Genomic DNA, 25,477 nt, shown 5'->3' with positions numbered 1-25,477 from the left:
CTGGAGGGCCATAGAGTTGTGTGTACTGGGGGAAGACCCCATCCACCAGTTTCTCCAACTCCTCCGCAGGGAAGGCAAGGGCCCTTTCCCCAGACACTGTAGCCATTGTCGCTTCCAGACGCAGGTCACAGCAGCACTTGCAGTGTAGGTCCTCTCCTGTTTTAGGTCAGGTATCAAGTGATGGGACAGATAGAAAATGGCAGTCATGTCCGCGGCGGTGCGTACCATCACCGCCGGCGTACATCTTCATTGGCTCCTGGAACCCATAGGGCCCAATGATAACCAATACTGATTTGCGCAGTGGTCTTTGACCGCCTACTGTGACGCTGTACAACGCCAGAGCAGTTACCTCATTACGCCTTGTCCCTCCTTATAGGTCAGGCAGCCGCCATTTCAGGGGGCCACATGGCAGGCCAACTAACTGTGTCACAGCTATTTTGGCGAGGAATACTGACAGACAAAGGCACACAGAGATAATTTCATGATTGTGCTAAACACCCTTGTGAAACCTATGTGGGGTATGACCCTCTGCTCACCCTTCTTCTCCATACGGCACGTTGGCTGGGACAGGTGATGAGATGGCGGCATCCTCTGGTGTACAGACCCCTGGTGGACCTGTCGACAATGGAAGACAGACTCATCATTATCACTTACAGACTTGATCGTGCCACAATCAAGGAACTGTGTGCCCAGTTGGAGCCAGACCTGATGTCAGCTATCCGCCATCCCACAGGAATCCGCCCTCTAGTGCAGGTCCTGTCAGTGCTCCATTTCCTGGCAAGTGGGTCCTTTCAAACAACAGTGGCCATTGCATCAGGGATGTCACAGCCAATGTTATCTAACGTGTTGTCCAGAGTGTTATCTGCCCTGCTGAAACACATGCGCAGCTACATCGTTTTCCCTCAGGTGGAGGATCTGCCCACAGTGAAAGGAGACTTTTATGCCCTGGGACATATCCCCAACATCATTGGTGCCACTGATGGAACACATGTGGCATTTGTTCCCCCCCGCAGGAATGAACAGGTGTACAGAAACCGCAACAGCTACCATTTTATGAATGTACAGATGGTGTAGTTGGCAGACCAGTACATCTCCCATGTGAATGTCAAGTATCCTGGCTCAGTGCATGATGCTAACATTTTGAGGAATAGCAGCATCCCTTATGTGATGGGGCAACTCCAGAGGCACTGGGTATGACTAATAGGTGAGCCCAAGGTCCCCACACAGTTTAAATAGGTGTCTGGGTATGGCAGAGTCCCTAAGGGTTGGAGGATGTCTAAAAGCTGTCCCTCTATATTTGGAGGTGACTCAGGTTACCCCAATCTGTCATGGCTACTGACTCCAGTGAGGAATCCCAGGACAAGGGCAGTGGAATGCTACAATGAGGTACATGGGCGAACTAGGAGGGTGATCGAACGCACCTTCGGCCTCCTGAAGGCCAGATTCCAGATAATCGTGGCATGCTGTATGTTGCACAACCTGGCTTTGCGACGCCAGGTGCCTTTTCTGCAGGAGGATGGGCCTGATGCTGGTCTCGTGGCAGCTGTGGAGCCTGTGGGCAGTGAAGAAGAGGAGGCAGAAGAAGAAGATATAGACAACCAAAACAACATCATCATGCAATACTTCCAGTGAGACACAGGTAAGAGGATGGCACAGCTTAACACAACTCATACTACTGTAGGACATAGCATAAATCAGCCTTTTGACCTCTATGTATGGACCCTGACATGTCACTTTGCCTTTCCATTTCACAGATCTGGGTCCCACTTTGTGCCATCTTCCATGTTTACTGCTGCCCAACAACTGTCTAACATTGGTATGTGAAAATTAACATTGACATTGCTTTATTCCAGATAGGTTGCAATTACACTTTTGTGAAAGTACAGACTGACTCCATATTGATTTGTGATTCAAGGGTATTTATTTCTGTGCTAATAAGTGGAGGGGTGTGTGCAATGGGCTGGGGTGATGGTGGAGGAATGTCCATGGTAGAGTTCAGTTTCTTGGTCTCACAGGTGCATTGTCCATGGAGGCATAGGAAGTGGAGCAATGGCAGTTTAAGGTGGACAGGGTGACAAAGTGGGACAGAAGGGTGACAATCAGGAAGGACTTATTTCCTGGTGGGGGTCTTGGCAATGTTCTCTGTCTTGTTCCTGGATCTCAGGGACCGTTTGTGGGCTAGTTCTCCATCTGCAGGGGGTGGGGTGCTGGTGGCCTGTTGGTCCTGTGGCAGTGCCTCCTGTCCACTAGCACCGGCGGAGGTGGAGGGCTGTTCATCGTCCAGGCTAGTGTCAGGGGCCTGTTTGTGTCCCACTGTGTCCCTCATGGTGTTGGCCAGGTCTGCCAGGACCCCTGCAATGGTGGCCAGGGTGGTGTTGATGGGCTTCAAGTCCTCACTGATCCCATGGTAGTGTTCCTCCTGCAGCCGCTGGGTCTCCTGAAACTTGGCCAGTACCATGCCCATGATCTCCTGGGAATGGTGGTATGCTCCCATAATGTTGGAGAGTACCTCGTGGAGAGTGGGTTCCCTGGGCCTGTCCTCCCCCTGTCGCACAGCAGTCCTCCCAGCTTCACTGTTGTCCTGTGCCTCTGTCCCCTGAACCGTGTGCCCACTGCCACTGACCCCAGGTCCCTGATTGTCTTGGGTTGGTGGGTTTGTCTGGGGTCCCTGTAGTGGTGGACACACTGCTGATTGACGTGTCCTGGGGACAGTGGCATGGGCCCGCTGGGTGCGTGCTTTGGTGATGTTTCCTGAGGGGGGAGGGTCTGTGGTGGCTTGTGACTGTGGCAGGGGAACCCACTGTCCAAAGGTCCCTGATGGGCCGGGCTGGTCATCTTGATCCAGGCGTGCAGAGCTGCTGTCATCACTGTGGGCCTCTTCTGTGGGGGACTGGATATGTCTGGCACCTCCTGTCCAGTGACGTTGGGTATGGGTCCTGTTGGGGTGTAAATGTGTAGTTTTAGTATCTGTGTGTGCCATCTTGTGCATTGGGTGAGTTACCATCTACTCCTGTGCTTGCATTATTGTGTTTGCCTTTGTGTGATTAGTGTTTTGGGGTCTGTATGGGTATCTGTACTGGACATGCTTTGGTAATGGGTGTCCATGCTTTGGTGTTGCATGCAGGGCTTGGTATTGGGATGGGTGGGTTGTGATAGTGGGGCATATGCGAGGTGTTGGAGTGATGGGGTGAGAGGGTGGGTGGGGGTATGTGATGGCATGCAGGTAGGGTGTGGGGGATATAGTAGTGAAGATTTGACTTACCAGAGTCCAGTCGTCCTGCTACTCCTGCAAGGCCCTCAGGATGCAGTATTGACAAGACTTGCTCCTCCCATGTTGTTAGTTGTGGGGGAGGAGGTGGGGGTCCACCGCCAGTCCTCTGTACTGCAATCTGGTGTCTGGATACCACTGAACGCACCTTCCCCCGTAGTTCATTCCACCTCTTCATGATGTTGTCCCTTGTTCTTGGATGTTGTCCCACTGCTTTGACCCTGACGATGATCCTCTGCCATAGCTCCATCTTCCTTGCAATGGAGGTGTGCTGCACCTGTGATCCGAATAGCTGTGGCTCTAACCCGGATGATTTCCTCCACCATGACCCTGAGCTCCTCCTCAGAAAACTTGGGGTGTCTTTGAGGTGCCATAGTGAGGTGATGTTTGTTGTGCTGTATGATGTGTTGTGTTGGGGTGTGTTGTTTGAGGTGCGTGGATGTTGTATGAGTGATGTTGTGGTGTGCCTGTGGATGCTGGTGTTGTGTTTGCTATTCTCTCTCTCTCTCTGCTTTTTAAAAAATAAAATCATTGTAAGGGTTTGTGGGTAATGTGGGTGTGTGTTTTATAGTGTTGGGAGTGTGTGGTGTGTGTATGAGTATCAGGTGTGTGTATTTTGAATTGTCCAATGTAGTTGTGTTTTGTAAGTGTATGTGTATTTTGAGCGTGGCGGTGAGTACCGTCAATGGATTACCGTGGTTGAAAAACTGCTGTGTTGATTTGTGGGTCGTGATCGTGTGGGTGTATTCTTGTTGGCGTGATGGTGTAGGTTTTGCTATCGCCAGTTTATCACTGACCTTTGGTGTGGCAGACTTGTGTGGGTGTCTGTATTGTGGTGGATTCCGAGATGTGGGTCGTAATACCTGTAGCGGATATCTGTCGCTGCCACAGTATGTTGGCGGCCTTCAGCATGGCGGTAAGCGGGATTTACCACTAGGGTTGTAATGAGGGCCTATGTCTATTCTTACTGCGCCTAGTTCCAGACATATCCCCGCAAGCCCTGTTGGTCTGGGGATCTTTAATGCCCTTTTATAGGCTCTCATCTGACAGTTCTCCAATCGAGTTGCCAGGCTGCCAGGGAATGCAAAATGGCTGTAGGAAATTGTAGGTAGTAATTTTCTTATTGTCTCTGATGTTGGAGCCTTAAGCTGTTGATGGAGTTTAGCTGTGCAGTATGTCTAATCCCCTTTTTAGCTCTATCCAGGTTTGGGTGAGCAGACCAGATCATCCACATATGTGATTATGGGGGGCACAGTTTGTCCCAGTCTTGGAGGGTTCATATTTCCTCTAAGCAACTCTGTGCCCATATCCGCTGTCTATAAATTAAAAAGGGTGGGGCGATAACATAGCCCTGCTTTAAACCTTTGTTGGTGTGGATCTTCCTGGTTACATGTGTGCTTGTAATTTTTATTCGCACCCAGGTGTCAGAGTATAGTGCCATTATGGAGGCAAGCAGTTTCCTTGGTATCCACCAGGCCGCCTATTTTTTCCAAAGGAGATGCCGCACCACCCCATCAAAGGCCGCACTGTAGTCAATAAAACATGCATAAAGCGACTGAAATGACGGTTTCAATGCTTTTTGACCTAGATATGAAAGTGCAAGGACATTATCTAAGGTGGAAGAACTAGGTCTGAAGCCGGTTTGGTATGTTGGTATGTTTTCTGAAATCCAGCTTTCGAACTCTTGAAGAAAGACCCTTGCGTAAGCTTTGCCATCTACATCTAGTAAGGCTATCAACCTATAATCTTCAGGTAGGATAGTGCCCCCATTTTTGTAAATACGTTGAAGTATTGAACCTTTCCAGGCCTCTGGGACCACCGAGTAGTGTAGACAGTCATTAAATAGAGCAGTCAGTGATTTGTCCCAATAAGAGAGTTTCTAAAATGAATCATGCAGGGTCTCGAAAGGACCAAGTTGGCGAATGTTGAAATCTCCTGCAATCAAATATTCATGATCTGGATGTTCATATAAAAACTCCTTCAGCAAGGGCAAAATTGATTTAACCATCATCTGTTTCTTTCCTTGGAAGGGGTTAATATATATGTTTACAACTGTTACCGGGATGCTTTTTTTTACAAAAGGCTAAGGGCCTGATTACAACTTTGGACGAGGTGTTAATCCATCCCATATGTGACGGATATACCACCATCCGTATTACGAGTTCCATAGGATATAATGGACTTGTAATACGGCTGGTGGTATATCCGTCACTTTACTGTCACTTTTGGGATGGATTAACACCTCCTCCAAAGTTGTAATCAGGCCCTAAGTCATGAATGGTTATCACTTGCATGTCACTTCTTGGTTTCCCCGAAGTTACTAGTTTGACAGCCAGCTCTAACTGAACATAAATTGCAAGGCCTCCAATATGTCATCCAAACAATTTATTTTTTTAAGGCGAACAACTGAATTGTTGTAAAACTCTGTATATTTAGTGGCTCTACCAATCATGTTTCTTGGAAGCACATGACATCTACATCGTTTACAAAGCTCTTATTACTGAAGCTAGCTATAAGGGAAACCAAACCACCCACATTCCAACTAATTATTTTGATTGTTTTGCATTGAGATTTTAAGATGGGTTTTTGGTTGAGCAATCACACTTAATTTAGAGACAATGTGTAAAGTATTTATGCAGCAAATAAACAGTAACAAAGTGAAAACAAGAGCTAAGAAAAATCCCACACCAATTTAGAAAATTTGAGAAACCTTTAATAAATAATGTGACACCAAAACAAAGAAAATCTAATCAGTAGAACTGGAGTTCTGAATTTTTTACATTTCTACCAAAAACTAGTGCCTGCCAGATTAAAGGGCAGTATAGATACACACAGTAGATTGGTCTTTGGTTACCTTTGGATTTAAAAGACATTTTGAAGAAAAATGCCTGAGGAGGTAAAGTTCGGCAGGGTCCTAAGAGGAGGCATCATTTGGGAGACACTGGACAAAGATGCTGTAAAAATGTACTTGTTTAAACTTAGGGCCTGATTTAGAGTTTGCCGTAGGGTGTTACTCCATCACAAATGTGAAGGATATCCTGTCTGCTGTCTTACAATCGAATAACAGCCTAATAAGATCATAATAGGGCAGGCAGGATATTCATTGTGATGGAGTAACCCATCTGCCAAACTGTAAATCAGGCCCTTAGTTACAAATATGTAGGTTGTATCTGAAAAGGACTCCACAAGGCTGGATATGCCTTCTGAGAGGAGACGCTAAACAGAGTTTACTTCAGTGGAAAATAACATAGCAGGAACTACTGCAATGTCAGACTCACCAGCAATGCACCTTGGGTAGATTGGCAAGCAGGTAAGTCTCGATCTCCTTTCAGTTCTCAGGCTACTTTCTTTTGAGAAATTTTTTATGTCTCAAGTTTTAGTTTTTGGCTGTTTGGGCAACTTTAGTATCATCTACCTGTTCCCAATCAACTGTTAGCACTTACTGAATGTAATAACGTAACCCAATGTTATCCAGTGGGAGAGGTAGGCCATACAGTGGTGAAAAACAAATTTAGAAGTTTTTTTTACTACCAGGAGAAATAAAACATACAAAGACATGTCAAAGGGTTTATTTTGCCAGGTCAAATTGGCAGTTTTACACCTGCACTATAGGCTGCAATGGCAGGCCTAGGATACGTTTTAAATTGCCATTTTAAGATAATGACACAATGAGTGCTGCAGGCTCACTGGTACATGTAGTGCATATACTAGGGTCTTATAAGTAAATTGAATGTCGATCAGGTTTACACCAATTGAGCCATGTTTTAGGGAGAAAGCACATGCAGTTTAACTTCGGTTAGCGATGGCAAAGAGCACAAAGTCATAATGCCAAACAATAATAAATTCAGGAAACAGGACGGGTGAAGGCAAAACGTTTGGGGATGATCCTGCAGAGATGGCCAAGTCCAACACTGGACTCCCTTCCAGTAAACTATGTCTGGTACTTCAGACCCACAACACCTATCCTGGAACTAGCTTAACACAGGAACAAAATGGCATGGAGGACCTTGAAGTATAGCTGTACATCTCCGCTACTCAAACAAAAGTGGGTCTTGCAGTAAATAAAGATCATGTTAACCCTCATAAATTCCTTATATCTAGGCTAACTTTAAATCCAATGTCAAAGGGAGACCCACGTGTTTCTCAATTTTTTAACACTGCTATTTACCACATGGATCATCCCATACAGTCATGCACACACAATGTACACAATATACCACAGCAAAGTATCTAATGATTATTCATAAACACTGTCTGGATTCCTGGACAGAATCTGCTACAGTGCCATCAGTGACAGCACTTACACAGGTGTCAACAGTTAATTAGCTCATTCTTCGGAGAATCATGTTCCTTAATACTAACTCCTCCATCACTTTCCCTGAAAGTCATAACAGCACTGTGTTTCAGCTTTATGTAAGTTCACCAAACTGAACAGTCCCTCAGCATGCTTATCCACAGGTTTGGTATCACTGAATACTGTCGATGACCCAATTTGTATTGTGAGTGGCTTTTAATAAATTAACTGTATGTATTTGTGAATGCTCTCTGCAAATTAAAAACTGATGGCCAAAACCAATCATTTTCATGACAGAGTTGTTATTACATGTCAGTACATATGTATTGGTCTGGTGCTTTCAAAGGGACCAGGAATATTAATTTTCAAGCATTTTCATTTGTGAGGATGATTAGCAGTGCCACCAGTCACAAATTATACACACATCTAGACGTGAAATATAGTTATAAAATTCACACAGGTTCCCCATTAGCACAGGTGCTCAGTAGAAGTCTGTTAAAAATGTGGTCAACATAAAGATTAACTGAGCCCTTGTTCCACCCTAAGCTGTCTCAGGTTGTTAGAGAATGAGCAATTATGTAGCCAAGACCGCAGAACTAGCCCCACTCATTTGTACTCTCAAATTCGAGACATGCTCCTGTCCCAGATATCTCTTAACTGTGCTGTCTCTGAGAACAAAAGAGAGCAAGTGATGAATACAATTTCATTGACTCTTTTTGTGGGCTGCATTCACTGCAATAACCTGCAAGAGTCCTTACATGTTTCCACATGATGCACATGCATTATATGGGAGCTGCATGCTATTTCATTTCATCTTCCATCCAGAGCTGGCAAAACCTTTTTCCGAAGGGAAATTATGTAGTAAAGACTTCAGAAGGAGCACCAGTCATTTGAACTCACAAAGCTGAGAAAGGATACTATTCCAGACATTTTTGCCACAATGCCTGCAAGAATGGCAGTCGCACAGAGATAAATCCAATCTATGGGCATGGTTTAGAGTTTGGTGGACTGAGTACTCCAACACAAACATGACGGATATCCTGTCCACCTTATTACAATTTCGATAGGATATAATGGAATCATATTAAGGCAGACAGGATCTTCAGGTCTAAGAATATTACTAGTTCCCCATGTGAAAATGCTCACACAGATGGTCATCTTGGTGATTGATCCAAGTGAGAAAGCCCCTCAGCTCTTCATCTTCTCCTGTCCAGATGCAGAGAACATCAGTTAAATAACATCTCCACAATCTCACTTTGCCTCTGCATGAATTAGCATCACTATTTACAGCGTGTTTCAAACTGTGCTAAACTTGATGCTAAACGTAATGCAGAGAAAACATTAATCAAGATGTAGCTAAACTGGCAATAGTATTGGCCTTCAAATTTAACATAATTTTTAGACAGAGCCAACTCGGAACATTGCATAACCAAGGCCTTTTCTGCTGCTGTCAGGATAGAAAGATGCTAGTATAGAGAGTCTCAATGTCTAAGTTCGCCAAGATCTTGTTAGTAGGACTATACTGAATATATTTGATTGAATTTACCAGGTGCATCAAATCTCTCACACATAGGCCCTCATTCTGACCTTGGCGGGCGGCGGAGTCCCGCCGTCAGGTTACCGTTCCGCGGTCGAAAGACCGCGGCGGTAATTCTGACTTTCCCGCTGGGCTGGCGGGCGGTCGCCTTCAGACCGCCAGCCAGCCCAGCGGGAAAGAGGCTTCCACGATGAAGCCGGCTCGGAATCGAGCCGGCGGAGTGGAAGCTGTGCGACGGGTGCAGTTGCACCCGTCGCGTATTTCACTGTCTGCGCAGCAGACAGTGAAATACATGTAGGGGCCCTCTTACGGGGGCCCCTGCAATGCCCATGCCAGTGGCATGGGCACTGCAGGGGCCCCCAGGGGCCCCGCGCCCCCCCCTACCGCCATCCGGATCTCGGCGGTCCAACCGCCGGGATCTGGATGGCGGTAGGGGGGGTCGGAATCCCCGCGGCGGTGCAGCAAGCTGCGCCGCCGCGGAGGATTCAATGGGGCCGCGGTACACTGGCGGGACCCCGCCAGTGGTGCCGGTCCGACCGCGGCTTTACCGCCGCGGTCGGAATCCCCATTGGAGCACCGCCGGCCTGTCGGCGGTGCTCCCGCGGTCCTCCGCCCTGGCGGTCAAAGACCGCCAGGGTCAGAATGACCACCATAATGTCATGTTAAGGACTATTTCACACAGAAAAAAGTGACTGTATTTGGACAATAGCTCCAAAAAAGACACCAAAAAGAAACCTGATATTATAGTGTCTGTTCTTGAGCAATTTAGGATTTATATACAGAATCTAGGTATCTGGGCATTTGTTTAAAAAAGGCCTACATTTCAGCCTAGACTCAGACTTCAGAAATTTCTGTAAACGCTTGACAACCTAAGAATTCATTTAATCCCTTCATTGCCAGGCCATTTCCACCTCAGGTGCCAGGCCTTTTTTGGGCTATTTGAGGCAGTTTGCACTTAGGCTCTCATAACTTTTGGTCCAAGTAAGATACCCGCACCAAATTTGCTTCCTTTTTTTTACAACATCACTGGGATTCTAGAGGTACCTAGAATTTGTGGGTTCCCCTGAAGGCGACCAAGAAATTAGCCAAAATACAGCGAAAATGTTTTTTATTTTAATGGGAAAAAAGGGCTGCAGAAGAAGGCTTGTGGTTTTTTCTATGAAAATGGCATCAACAAAGTGTTTGTGGTTATTTAATCACCATCTTCCCTGCTTTCAGGAACAGGCACACTTGAATCAAAAAACTACATTTTTCAACTCAATTTTGGCATTTAACTGGGACATACCCCATTTTTACTATTTTTTTGTGCTATCAGCCTCCCTTTAGTTAGTTACAGAAATGGGTGTGAAACCAATGCTGGATCCAGAAAAGCTAAACATTTCCACAACGTAGACAAAATTCTGAATCTATCAAGGGGTCACTTGTGTAGATCCCACAAGCTTTTTCTACAGAAAAAATGTGCTGAATTAAAAAAAACATCAATTTTTCTCCGTGTTTTACTCCGTAACTTTTTCCTGCGATGTCAGATTTTTTAAACAATACACCGTTACATCTGCTGGACTCTTCTGGTTGTGGGGATATATAGGGCTTGTAGGTTCATCAAGAACCCTAGGTATCCAGAGCCAATAAATGAGCTGCACCTTGCAATGGGTTTTCATTGTATGCGGGGTATACAGCAATTCATTTACTTAAATATAAAGAGTGAAAATAGGTATCAAGGAAACCTTTGGCAGTGGTTATTTTCACATCTCTGAATTCCGGGGTGCCCATACTAGCATGTGAATTACAAGGCATTTCTCAAATAGATGTCTTTTTTACACACTGTATTACATTTGAAGGAACAAATGTAGAGAAAGACAAGGGCAATAACACTTGTTTTGCTATTCTGTGTTCCCCCAAGTCTCCTGATAAAAATGGTACCTTACTTGCGTGGGTAGGCCTAATGCCCATGACAGGAAACGCAACATAGACACATCACATTTTTACGTTGAAAACGGACATGTTTTTTTGGAAAGTGCCTAGCTGTGGATTTTGATCTCTAGCTTAGCCAGCACCTAGGAAAACTACTAAGCCTGTGCATTTTTAAAAATCAGACACCTAGGGGAATCCAGGATAGGGTGACTTGTGGGGCTCACACAAGGTTCAGTTACCCAGAATCCTTTGCAAACCTCAAATTTGGCCAAGAAAACTCCTTTTCCTCACATTTCAGTGACAGAAAATTCCTACGGCCCAGCATTGTCACATCTATACCGATAAAAATTCGCCCCGCTTGTGAGCCCCCAATTTTTTTTTTTCAAACTGCCCTTTTGGACCCACTTTGGTTTCCCTCATTTTCAACATGTTTTTGGCTCTTTCCTGTCACAGGCACTTCGCCTACCTACACAAGTGAGGTATAATTTTTACTGGGAGACTGAGGGGAACGTTGGGTGGTAGGAAATTTGTGCTAGTTCAGTGATCCCACACAGAATTGTGGGAAAAAATTAGATTTTTCTAGCTAAATTTGAGGTTTGCTGAAGATTCTGGGTAAGAAAACACTCAGGGATCCACACAAGTCACACTTCCCTGGACCCCCTCCGGTGTCTAGTTTTCAGAAATGCTTGGGTTTGGTAGGTTTCCCTATATGGCTGCTCAGAGCGGGCCCAAAAACGCAGGTGCCTCCTCACCCCGCAAAAACAGGTAGTTTTGTATTTGATCATTTTAATTTTGATGTGTCCACATTGTGTTTTGGGGCATTTGCTTTCGCGGGTACTAGACCTACCCACACAAGTGAGGTACCATTTTTATCAGGAGACTTGGGGGAACACTGGGTGAAAGGAAATTTGTGAATACACCAAGCTCTCGTCTTCCAGATGATAATCAAATAATCAGTATGTGCAAACTATAAAACTAGTGCATTATACTTTCTTAATTACTGGTCAGTTGGTCGGAGCCAATCTACTTTCTTTTGTGTTTTAACTTTAAACCTCAAACTTTTTACTTTAAATCTTAAATACCACTTATACATTCCAAAATTATTTATATATATATATTCTTAGTATTGTGACACAACTTATTTGTGCTTCAAACATGCACACACAAGTGAAATTCCCAATCCCATAATTGTGTATTAATTTTGTCTATCTGTGTGAAGTCCATGGTACCTGCTTAGTTTATCTCCAAATGTTTCTTTTTCCTATATGTTGAATTCCCGTTCAAATTGCACCAGTCTAGTTTCTGTTTGTCAATAAAACCATATAGAATAGTTGTTAAATTTTCTTTCACTTATCTCTATAAATCGGTAACTTATTATATAAAAACCTCTCCACTCACTTACCGCCTTTTCACTTACTTGTTAGATTACCTCCCTTATTTAGGATGCTTCCTAAACAATGTTCGAAGCGTGTCCTAAAAATGAATGGTACATGCCTCAATAAAAATATGATCCCCGTCTGGTGATTGTTATACTAACTTCACCTTGCTTCTACATGAATACCGTTACACCCACCTCCATCCTCTAACGAGTGTTCTTCTTCACAACGAGTACGTAGTTAGATAATCAAACAGATTCTGTTTACTTCCTGATTGTTTAAATAACCGCGCCTACATTAATAAATTCCCCAACAGAGTCTGTCTTCTTCCTTTACTGATAACAACTCGCTCCTGCTAAGAATAAAAAGAGGACTAGCTATCTTGTGTGATTGATTATATTGTATTCCATGCTGTACCTTTTCTTTATAATTAGTACCATAAATGCTTGTCAATTAAAATCCCTGTCATTTGTGATTATTATGATACATTAGATGCTCAGTTCAAGTTATCTACTATTTTCTATTCTACTTCTAAAAGTAATTTATCATATATTCTTCTAGACTTTACCCTTCTTATAAGAGTTCTATTAGTATTATGAAAGGATGATCTATATGAGATAATAACTTAATCTCAACATTAACATCTCATATAAAGATAAACTACACTCTCTTCCCTATATCAGACTGTTAATAATCACATCAACATTTATTTATAAAGCTTAATAATATCTACCACCCTATAATAATTCCACATATGAGTACTCTCTACACTCTCTTATTATTCTCTTCTTCCCTGATCCTTTTTTAACAATAATCCATTGTATTTCTAATTCAACTTGTGTGTGCATTGTCAGTTACAAAAACTACGTACAAATCCAACCCCAATCTAGCATTCTATCTTTCTCCTAAAAGATATTCAAGTTCATGATCTGAGTTCAACCCATATCCAACTGCTCTTAATCGCATAATCCACAAGGACTCTTTCCTCCTTAATGCTAAATCTATGTTTCCTCCTCGGGGACTTATCCATATATATTCAAAACCGAAACATTTAAATTCTTTATGCGCATTTTGTGCAGTACAATAACTCATGTGCATTGCAATAGGATATCGTTCATCATCTTGTCTGATTGCCCTCCAATGTTCTGCAATTCTAACCCTGATACAGCGAATTGTACTACCTATATACATTTGTTCACATTTGTAGACCAACATCCTCTTATTTACATAACCATGGAAATCCTTTTTTGCTTTCCAAGACCATTTACATACCCCGCAACTTCCACATTAAAAAAAACCTTTATGGTTTATATCCAACCAATTTGTCCCCATTCTTTTGATTGGATCGCTGGGGCAAAGAAAATTACTATATGCAGCTATTGGTTTCTTCATGATATATTTTCTCAATATCTGATCTTGCATTAGAATATCCCAATGTTTTCTCATGCTTTTCAACAACACAGCTGAGTTTTCTGTATAATCCAAGATTATTCTTATTTTCTTTTCTCTGTCCATCAAATTCATATTTATTTTTAATCCTGAAGTTTGTTCCCGGGAGATCCAACTTGCTTTTCCCATAGATTTCTTCACAATCTCTTCTTTATATCCTCTAGCTAAAAAGTGTTTTTGCATATCTTGTATACTTTCATAAAATTATTTATCTCTACTGCAGTTCCTTCTCGCTCTTATCATCTCTCCATATGGTATTGCTTCTATTTGGCACAACGGATGTGTACTTGTGGCATACAAAATGGAGTTACATGATGTTGGTTTCCTATCTAGTTTACTTTCTATCTTATTATTCTCCATGTACAATTCTACATCTGAGAATGCTATACGAGTTGAACTATATTGATGTAAATTTTATATTCGCCATATTGGTATTTAGATATTCACAAAACTTCTTTAATTTCTCTGAAGTAGCAGTCCATATCATAAAACAATTGTCAATATATCTTCCCCAGTAAAGGATATATATATGCCATTCTGTTCCATATCCAGATCTCCTCGAACCAACCCATGAATAAATTGGCATATGAGGGAGAAAATCTCGACCCCATAGCCACTCCTTGTTTTTTCCTAAACCATTCATCATTAAAGAGGAAATAGTTGTGATTAAGAATAAGATCCATCATTTATATTAACATATCCGTATGTTCCATTAAACTTGCTGACCTCTTATTCAACATATATTTAATTGCCTGAATCCCTGAGTCATGTCTTATACTGGTGTATAATGCCTCTACATCTAGTGTCACCGTACATATGTTCAGTTCCCAATTCATGTCCCCAAGCATACTTAACAAATGTTTTGTATCTTTAATAAACGATGGAAGATTCGCTATCAATGCTTGCAAAAATATACCTACGAACTCTGATATTTTTTCTGTGGGACCCCCAATCCCAGATACTATGGGTCTTCCTGGAGGAAAAGGAAGATTTTTTACTTTTTTTGGGGAGAGTATAAAAGCAGGGGAATTTTGGACAGACTACCCGTAAATACATATATTCCCCATCATCTAATAAACATTTTTCATGCCACAATTTTAGCATCCTATTAACATTACTAGTCAAATTCACAATGGGATTGTTCTTTAACTTCTCATAACATGCAACATTGTTTAATTGTGTATAAATCTCTTGATCATAATCTCAACGATTCATATTCACAATATTCCCTCCTTTATCTGCTCTTCTAATAATTATGTAATCTTCTTGCATTAAATTCTTCAAAGCTATATGTTCTTTATAGTTCAAATTATATTTTCTTATTCTCTCAGTAGCTGTCAACATACATTTATCCAAATCCTCACATACCAATTTATAGAAAACATGTATATTACTATCCGTTGCTTGTTTAGGTATCCATGTGGATTTTTACCTATGACTGCTACTCACATGTACGTCAGATGCAATATTCAATTCTTGTAACACCCTAGATGTAGTATGTAGGAACTCTTCTTAACCTGTAATCGACATAATAGCCACTGTGTCTCTAATATCTTGTATTGATAATTCACTGTGTGATCTCTTAAACTGTGACATGCCCCTATTTTCATCTTGTTTACTATTTGATTCAAAGTATTTCTTAAGTTTCAGGCTCCTCAAGAATTTAAACAAATCAATTTTTGATTTGCTAACATCCCCTTCACTAATAGGACAACATCCTAATCCTCTACTTAAAAGTGTCAATTGATCTGCTGTTAAGGTTTTATCTGACAGATTTATCACAATGGTTCCAGACACCAACCTATGCTTTCGTGTATCAGGATCTTGTTTTCATCCCTATACGTTGTTCTTGTGCTTTTTCCTCTCTTCCCTCTCCTTGTTTTCCTTCTTGATCCTTTTTCATATTTTGGGCCCGATCCCCTTGTTTCATCCTCCACATGTCCTGCAAAAAAAGTGTTTGTATCCGTAGTTGATATTAATGATTGTCTCTCACTATTATCTACCTCACTATCACTGGTCAATGGAATACTCCTTGATGTTGTCATTGAACTGATTCAGGTTGTGGATTGTACCCTAGGTATAGTTCCCTGAACTAAATGATCATATTTACTCAAAAATGTAAATACCTTGCCATTTAAGTAGTCTTGCTCATCCCTTTCTAGTTTGCTTGCTTTTCTCTGTTGTATTTCTTCTTGATATTTTGTTATAATATTATTAAGGGTGTCATAATTATTTTCAGTCGCTTCTTTTCCATTTAGTTCCTCAATATCCTTCTCCAAAGTCAAAATCTCTAATTGTAATTTTTGGAATTTTCTGTCCGCATTCTGTATAAGAATATCCATTAGCCTCACGGAGTTGGATTTCAATTCCTCATCCCATCTTATTAGTAAATCTATATCTAAGTCATCATAAGTGGGAAATATATGTGATCTAAGACCTCTAGGTACTGTATTTAATTGTTTATATTGTTTAAATGTAGCACTATTCCACCATTTGGAAATTCCATTCTTCTTCAATCTCTCCAATCTAATTAATTTTTCTCGCAAACCTTCTTTTCTCATTTGACTTCCACCTTGAATAGCTTGTCTTACCGTGTGTCCACTACTCAGATTACTGAATAGTTCCTCTGCCAAGTTATCCCTGTCTACCTTCTCACTCATAATTTCAAAATGAAGTTTCTATAAGAAACTACCAGTCCAATAGAGTATAAGTTGTATATATATATATATATATATATATATATATATAATTTTCAAAAAACGGTGCAGCCTAATAAGGCACCAACAGGCTGCACAATATCCAAACGCTCGTAAAGGGTAGAAAATGAGCACAATTTCAAAAATCAATCAAGTAAAAGATCGTCGGCTCCATTTATTTGAAAAAATTAATACAATTAATAAATGAGCGGCACTTTAAAAAGCATACAAAATGATTAATCAATTAAGTGCCCAAAAAGAACAACTAACACACGCTGTCCCGGCCAAATGTCGACGCGTTTCGGCAAAAGCCTTCCACTGGACATTGGCAGACATTTTTACACCTAACTATTTAAATGTTCTAGTCCTTCTTCAATTTTTAGCAACATGACTGACAAACTGTGCAACACGGCGGCCATATTACAGTGTCACAATCTTCAATTCAAACTATCAATTCCTGTCCATGTACTTGAGTCTAAATTACAAATACCTCACTATATATGTCTCCTATGATCCCTTATAACAGCCTATTCCAAAACGAATCATTTTTAAACCTTTGTAAACCTTTTAAAGCATTTTTAACCAATTTTAAAACATCCATCATTCCAATTCTTGGCAACAATATACAAAGAAAAGGAGAAACTATACATATGCGTTTTTTTCTCATTGAATTATACATAGTTTTTAACATCACTATTAGAAATAATTTATATATAAATAGATAAGATTATAAAATAAGCAGCCGCTCCTGTGTTATACTAACTAAACTACTAATGGGGTGGTTCAAGGGAGGTCTGGCACTCACCTTATACTACAAATCTCAATACTTACATAAACCCCTTCTTATATCAAATTGACGGTGCTATTCCAAGGTACCTCCCCAAAAAGACCTTGTAACATTGACAATCCTAAGATTGTTCCCCTGATTGTTAATACACCAAGCACTCGTCTTCAAAATGATAATCATAATCACAAATAAGTCCAAAATTGAATCCAGATATTCTTCTTTATTGCTTCTTCTCCATTCAATTCCAGCCAAGCCAACACGTGTTTCATCTGGGTTATATCTCTCCTCCACTTCCTCAGGACTTCCTATGGCTGTCAATAATATACATTATATATATATTTTTCAGTCTACTCATCAACATATACCTATATAGGAAATATGTGGCTCCTCTTAGATTCCAGAACTTTCTGTCACTGAAATGTGAGGAAAAAGTGATTGTTTTGACAAATTATGAGGTTTGCAAAGGATTCTGGGTAACAGAACCTAGTGAGAGCCCCACAAGTCACCACATCTTGGATTCCCCTAAGTGTCTAGTTTTAAAAAATGCACAGGCTTGGTAGGTTTCCTTAGGTGCCGGCTGAGCTAGAGGCCAAAATCCACAGCTAGGAACTTTGCAAAAAACAGCTCTGTTTTCTTTGAGAAAAAGTGATGTGTCCACGTTGTGTGTTGGGGCATTTCCTGGTGTGGGCACTAGGCCTACCCACGAAAGTGATGTACCATTTTTATCGGGACGTCTATTTGAGAAATGCCCTGTAATTCACATACTAATATGGGGACCCCAGAATTCAGAGATGTGGAAATAACCACTGCTTCTCAACCCCTTATATTGTGCCCATTTTGGAAATACAAAGGTTTTGTTGATACCTATTTTTCACTCTTTATATTTCAGCAAATCAATTGAATTGAATCATAGAATGAAAACCTATTGCAAGGTGCAGCTTATTTATTGGCTCTGTGTACCTAGGGCTCTTGATGAACCTACAAGCCCTATATATCCCAGCAAGCAGAAGAGTCCTGCAGACGTAATGGTATATTGCTTTAAAAAATATGACATTGAAGGAAAAAGTTACAGAGTAAAATGTGGAGAGAAATGGCTGTTTCTTTCACCTCAATTTCAATATTTTTTTACTTCAGCTGTTATTTTCTGTAGGAAAACCTTGTACAGAAGACAGAATAAGGTGTCTGAAAAGCATGCACATACAAACAAAAACAATAAGTTCCAAATTAAGATACCATTGTGCTGGCAAAGCAAATACATAAAAAAGCACAATCTGCATTCAAGGAAAAGCTCTGTTTTTAAAACATGCTAATGGTTTTTAAGACAAGGTACACACTGCAGACACACGTTTCATCATATTCCAAGGTAGCATCATGCAGATATACATTTATGTATTTTCACAATATCAATTATCTTTGCTAGCATACATGTTAGCAATGGTTTATGTTGCAGTCCTGCATAATTACAATTAACAACTAGAGATCTGTTCAGGGTTCCATCGGTTGATGTTATAACCCGTACTTAGGAATTATGTTGAAAAACGGAAAGTTGCAGTGGCACAACATTTGTAATCACTGTTACAGGCTCTGGCTTCTACTCCCTTGCACACGTGCATTGGTTCCAGCCTCACACATACCACATGTGAAATGTATTTTGAATCTCCGTCATTAGGTAGCAGTTTTGCTAAATGGAATAAGGTGTTCTTTAGTCAATCCACTTTTTGGGTAGTCTTGAACAGGTCATCCCAGATCTGTAATTATTTGTCTGAGATTTACTGAACAATGATGATATTTATTGTTATATTTTCTATCTTCACTCAATATTGTTCACCACTTAGCTAGTGATTTATATTAGGGATCTTGACGGACTTCCAATGTGTAGCTAACAACCGATTGCCCACATATTGATATCAGGTGTATAACTTTGCAATAGGATTTGCTTTTATTAGCTATAGCATTAAACCAAAGAGAAACTAGCCCTGCTCTACAAGTCAGTTTGGAAAGGGTCCCTGCTACCTACTCCCAGTAAGTTGCTAGGTCTCAGCATGCCCGGGTATGTGGCAGACATCCACATCTAGGTCACTGCACCTAGGGCAGGATGTGTAATACATCTATTCCAGGTTACTGGATATGCTTTATGAACATAATTGCATTTCCGTAATTAAAATCAACTACTTCTTGCCACATAGGTGTTTCTGGTTGCACCAACTCCCATTCGAGTTTAGTCAGCTCTTTGCCTATATCGAGCAACCATTTATCTCTCAAATAAACAAAGTCCACTTTAGCTTGCTCAAGTATGCTCCAGTAGCGAGGAGTGCAGTCATGTTGTGTTTCCCAATTTAAATAAAAGGTGTAGAGTTCTTGAGTAGGTACATTACTACTATCTGCCCACACGACTATACTTATCTATGTGCAATGTACCGTGAAGTCTCCATATTGCTTCGTGACTTCCAGAAAGGGTTTTAGATTACGATTCCCATACAGTTCACCCAACATTTAATTGCTAGTTTTTTACTATATGTGCAATGAATAATCTACTCGGCTCATATCCGATAAGCTACCTAGTGGTATCTCAAGAGCATATGCCCTTCCTATTTAGAAAATTCCCAAGTACTATTTTGCCACAGTCTACAAAATAGGCATGTTCAGTATGGGCATGTTTCAAACTAGGAACATTCCTGTCAATCCTGGTCTCCCCAATGTTAGACAGAGTCAAACCTTTAGTTGTTTGTGTTTAGGACAACCACAAGGCCATCTACTAAAGTGGACATCTTTAATAATAAAGCATGAAATCTGGTGCCTCTAGTCCCCCTTCATCAGTGGACATTATTTGTGGCTTGAGGGACATTATCAGCATGTAAGTTTTCAAACAAAATGTATTGTAGTGAAATTCAGTTCCCTAAATAAAAAAATAGGAGCTATACAAAATATACAGCAGTCTCTGTAGTACTGTACTGCTAGCATTTTGCCTGCGTTATGTTGTGCTATTAACATAACACAGGCATAGCACACTAATCACCCAAGAGGGTATCCAGGCGCATGGGCATGTGTGTGGATTTCTGGTCACCAAGGTGGGTATACAAAGAGCCAAGTCTTCAGCTTCTTGTGGAACTCAAGAAGTGAGGAGAAGGCCCTCATGTGTGCAGGGAGGGAGTTCCATGTCTTGGGTGTTATGTAAGAGAATAGGCAACCTCCAGTTTCGATTTTGCAGATGAAGGGAATGTGTTCGAGTGAAAGTGAGGCATAGGAGGTTCAGTATGAGTGTTGTGTAGAAGTTATTTGGAGATTCTGGCCAAGAGAGTGTTTCTGTAGTCCAGGCTGTTAGTGATAGGTGCTTGAGTGACTGTCTAGTGTTCCGAGGAAACCATCTGAAGATGTTTTGCAGCATGCATATGGTGTGGAAGCAGGAGGTGCACACTGCATGGACTTGAGCTGTCATGCTGAGCTTGTCTTCCTGATTGATCCCTAGATTTCTTGTGTGGTCTGTGGGTGCTGGTCCTGGCTCCGATGGCCATGGCATGGAGTCCAATAGGGAGATCTTGTTGCCAAAGACCAGTACTTTCTTCTTGTCAGAGTTGAGTTGCAGGCAGTTGATTCACATCCAGTCTGCTGCCATGGACATGCAGTTGGTGAAGTTGGTTTTGGCAGTGATTGTTTTGTCTGTAAGGCAGAGGATGAGTTGGGTGTCATAGCTGTATGAGATGATGGTGATGCCTTGTGATCGGATGATGTTAGTGAGTGGTGTTATGTTTATGCTGGAAAGGGTGGGACTAAGGGACAGTCCATGTGGGACTCCACAGATCAATTTCTTGGTCTTTGATGTGAAGGGTGGCAGCCTGACCCATTGGGTTCTTCCTGTGAGGAAGGAACAGATCCATATGAGAGCGTATTGTTGTATGGCAGTCTTGTGGAGTCTTCTGATGAGGGTGTTGTGAAAGAAAGTGTTGAAGACTACTGAGATGTCGAGCAGGATGAGAGCCTCTTTTTCTCTTCAGACCAGGATGATTTGAATGTCATCAGAGGCCACTATGAGTACCGTTTTGGTGCTGTGGTTCTTTCTAAATCTCGATTGAGTGTTGTCTAGCAGATGGTGAAGTTTGAGGTGGGCTGGGAGTTGCCTATTGATGGCCTTCTCAGTCACTTTGGCTGGATAGGAAAGCAGAGAAATGGGTTGGAAGTTGCTCAGTTGATTCTGGGCTTCTTGAGGAGGGCATTGTAGTTCAGTTCTACTTGTAGTTTTTAGCAGAACAAAAGTACTGCTTGATGCCCCCATCACCAAATTCAATATAATGAAAATTGGGACAATATAAGCACCCACAAAATGACCATGACCATTATTGAAGGTCTATCCAAGCATTGGAAAACCATGACAACACATCAAAGCCAATGGCTAGAGGGGACTGATCCTCAGCTGTGTTTGTTCTACCACTCATTTACTTAAAAAAAAGAAAAAAATAACATGAAGTCATACAGACAGCTAAATTGGTCTGTCAGTAGATAGACCTAGCTATGAATAAGTGAATGTATACATACCTTTGTCTCCAAATGAACATTCACTGCATCCATTTCCAAAAGATATTTTCATTTCTTCATCCATATTCTGCTTTCCAAATTTACTTTAAAACATATTCTTTCTATTATAACTGTTCTTAAATGTGATTTATTCTTGGCATATGAATGTTATGTATACTATCCAAAGAAACACATCCCAATAAGTCACTGCCCTTTGAATGAGATTTCTCGTTTACTTCTATTTACCATCCTTGTTCGTGGTAATTATGCTTGTTATAATGTCAACGCCACATGCTCCTTAACCTTCATAAATCTGTTCTGCTAAAATGTTTAAATGTTAATGAGAGTCATCAAATGTAGATTACTAAACAGACAGGAGGTGAACCCCTTTCTAATCAAGTTGTTTTTCAGCCGTAGCCTGAAAGGTATCTGAAGTCGACCTCTCTTGGCACCCAGCCGTGATTTTATTTTTTCCTTCACAACATCAAGCTCCATGGTAATGTTTTGCATCTTGTAAGTAGAGGTGGGCAAGCCAGGTAATTTATAGAGAGGGCCAAGCCAGGAGGCAAGATTGGCTTGAAGGCGAGCATCAGCAAGTAATCAAACAACAAATGTCCTGTTAGCTCTCTTTCAGATTGAAAATAAGTTAATTCTTATTTTTTCACCTCACTACATTAGTTTATATCACATATCACCACATCACCTGTTAGCTGAAATCGTTTTTAAAACTGAACTGTTTTCTATCACTTTGGCCCTGACAAAACAGCCGTGAGTGAACCAAGAGATGCTTGTTGTCATGTGCACTGCATTTAGCACAGTTATTGTTGTCCTATGTGGAGCAAAATTATTCTATATGAAATCGTATTCAAGTGATTATGTATTATATACATCCGGATCCCAATTTCTTCAAGGAGTTCCCGGATTTGATGCTCAATTAAATTTAAATGAGGCACAGTAACTTAACGTACTTTAGGTAGAATCACAAAATGTGTTCGAATAGGGAAGGTAGATTAGTTGTATGGAGAGGGAGAAGATCACCACTTCACTGGCGGAATTTATATTGATTAAGGAAATTTTTGAAAAACAAACTGAACTGTCTCTTTCCCCATATCTTTCATTAGATACTTGTGTTCAACATTTCATTTCAGCTGCAAACAAACCATGCCATTGGCTGTCATGCATCTAGCCATTTGTGTGTGATGGTTCCCTTGCTTCTGTTATGGACCGTCATTTCCCTGGGGACAAGAGCTGAGCCAAAGCCAGGCACTCAGCCTGAACTAGGCTGGACAGTGGCTTGGCTTGCCCTGCACTAGCTGTGGGAAGATAAAACACACTTGTTCATAGGAGATACCTGTATTGATGCTTTTATTCGACTACGAAGAATCGATCAGCACAGCAGTGGAAGGTAAAGTGGATTCAGAAACTCCGCAGTGAATAATTCCACCAAAGGCACTTATTTAGTCTTTTCATAATATTAGCTTTCTTGAGTAAATATGATCAAAATTACAGTAATAATAGTACCAATCATTTGTAAAATAGTATCAGTGGTGGTTCCCGGGGCGCAGAAGGGGCAGGGCAGTGTTCGGAGGGGGGACAAAAAATTAAATTAAATACGAAAATTTAAAAAACTTACCTCCTCGCCGTCACGCTGCTCTGCTCCTCTGTCTTCTTCTTGGTGCAGGCACAGGGTCCCAGTCTGCCCTGCAGCCAATCCTGACACTGCTCAGAGCAGACTGGGAACCTGTGCGGCTCTCTCCAGCCCAGCAACTGTGTTGCTGAGCTGGAAAAAGGCCTGTGCACATGTGTGCTTGGCCAGCCCAAGACGGCCGGCCAAACATACATGCCCAGTGAGGGGGAGTGACTCCCCCTCAGTGCATGTCACCCCGTGGCCACACCCCGTTCAAAGAAAACGATAATGAACATAGTTTATTATCATTTTCTTTGAAAGGTTTTGCAGCTGCTGATGCAAGCTGGGGGGTGACGCTCCTCTTCCCTTATGGGGGAGCCACCCCTGAATAGTATGCTCAAGGCGCAGAATTTGCCTGAAAAACACAATATGTAAGCCAAATTAATAGAGCATAATCACATAACAAATCATTAGATTGAGTTTCAGAGTGATCTGCAGAAAAATCCGTAGTGGCTCAGTGGCTGTAAAATGTGCTTCCAACAAAACTGTGCCCAAAAAGTAAGTGTTCTAAAAATTAGCTCAAACGTGCTCTGCTAAAGTGTAGTACTGAAATATGAGCTTCTATAAAAAATAAACTTCTTGCCAATATGTTTGAGTGTTCTTATGCTGTTGTGAGCAACATTAACAATTCCTATACACAGAACTAATTGTAACACATTTAAACCATGACATTTATCGGAAATGTTACATTTTCTCCTGCTTTCTATTCAGACACTTGTGTCTTTCAAATACAAATACCCAATGATTTTCTATACAAGCATTCTTTACATTCACATAATCTTTTTGTATTGCTAATAACTTAAGCCCCATTTTATGATTCTCTATAAAACTTTCCAAAAAGGTGCTACTTTTTGACTAGTTTGTGCTTGGAAACCTTCAGGGTGATCTGCTAAGTGAGGGTCAAGCAAAAAGGGGTGTCCCAAAATGCTAAATCCTGATGCATTTTCCATAGACCTTTTTAAAACAGGCTACCACAAAAACTGATGAATGGGATTACACTACATTTGATAGTAGGGTACATTGTGGTCTGCAGATTGTGCTTTTTGGTGTAACTCTGTACAGTAGTTTTTGTGATATTAAGGTACAAAAATAGATATCTGGATGATTGGGTCCATGAGAGGCTACAGAGACTGTTGCGGGTGTGGCAGTTTAAAAATAGAGCATTCTGATTGACCTAGGGTGCGTTATTTCCCTTTGACCATCTTGCTCCCATGGTACACAGAATCCTGCCGGAGAGACCACTCTAAATGGCTGAGAAGAACATCCCAAAAATGTTGCTGGCAGCCATTACAGGACTTGGAGACTTAGGTGGTCATTACAATCCCTGGCGGTCGGTGTTAAAGCGGCGGTAAGACCGGCAACAGGCCGGCGGTAAACATTTTGCAATTATGACTGTAACAACAAAGACAACCACTTTAACACTCCGACTGCCACGGTGGTACAAACAAACAGCATGGCGGTCACCGCCAACAGACAGGCGGGAGACACTGTACCGCCCACACTATTATGACAGGCCAATCTGCCACCTTTTTTGGGGCAGATTCACTGCGGATAAAAACACGGCGGAAACAGGAATCCCGAAGGGAAAACGCTCACCTCTACACACCCCACGAGGAACGAGGACGCCATGGACCCGGAACTCAAAATTCTCCCTGCGATAGTCTTCCTGCTCCTCTACCAGGAGCACGAACGCCGGCGGCGAAGACCACGGTGAGTACTGCACCCAAGGCACAGGGGAGGGTGGAGGCAAAAAACAGGGACACACACACGCAACACCCCACCCCCACTCTCACCCACTACAACACACACACTAATGCATATCAATACATCACAGTTACACCCCCCAAATCCCCCAGAAGAATACAAAGACAATAGAAAATGAGTGTAACCATTGTAATATATTAAAAGCAAATAGGCAGAAATATATTTATTCACCATGTACATAATATATACCAAGCATAGT

Source organism: Pleurodeles waltl, chromosome 2_1, assembly GCF_031143425.1.
Source record: "Pleurodeles waltl isolate 20211129_DDA chromosome 2_1, aPleWal1.hap1.20221129, whole genome shotgun sequence".
NCBI lineage: Eukaryota > Metazoa > Chordata > Amphibia > Caudata > Salamandridae > Pleurodeles > Pleurodeles waltl.
The sequence above is the reverse complement of the archived record's forward strand: the minus strand, read 5'-3'. Positions refer to the sequence as shown.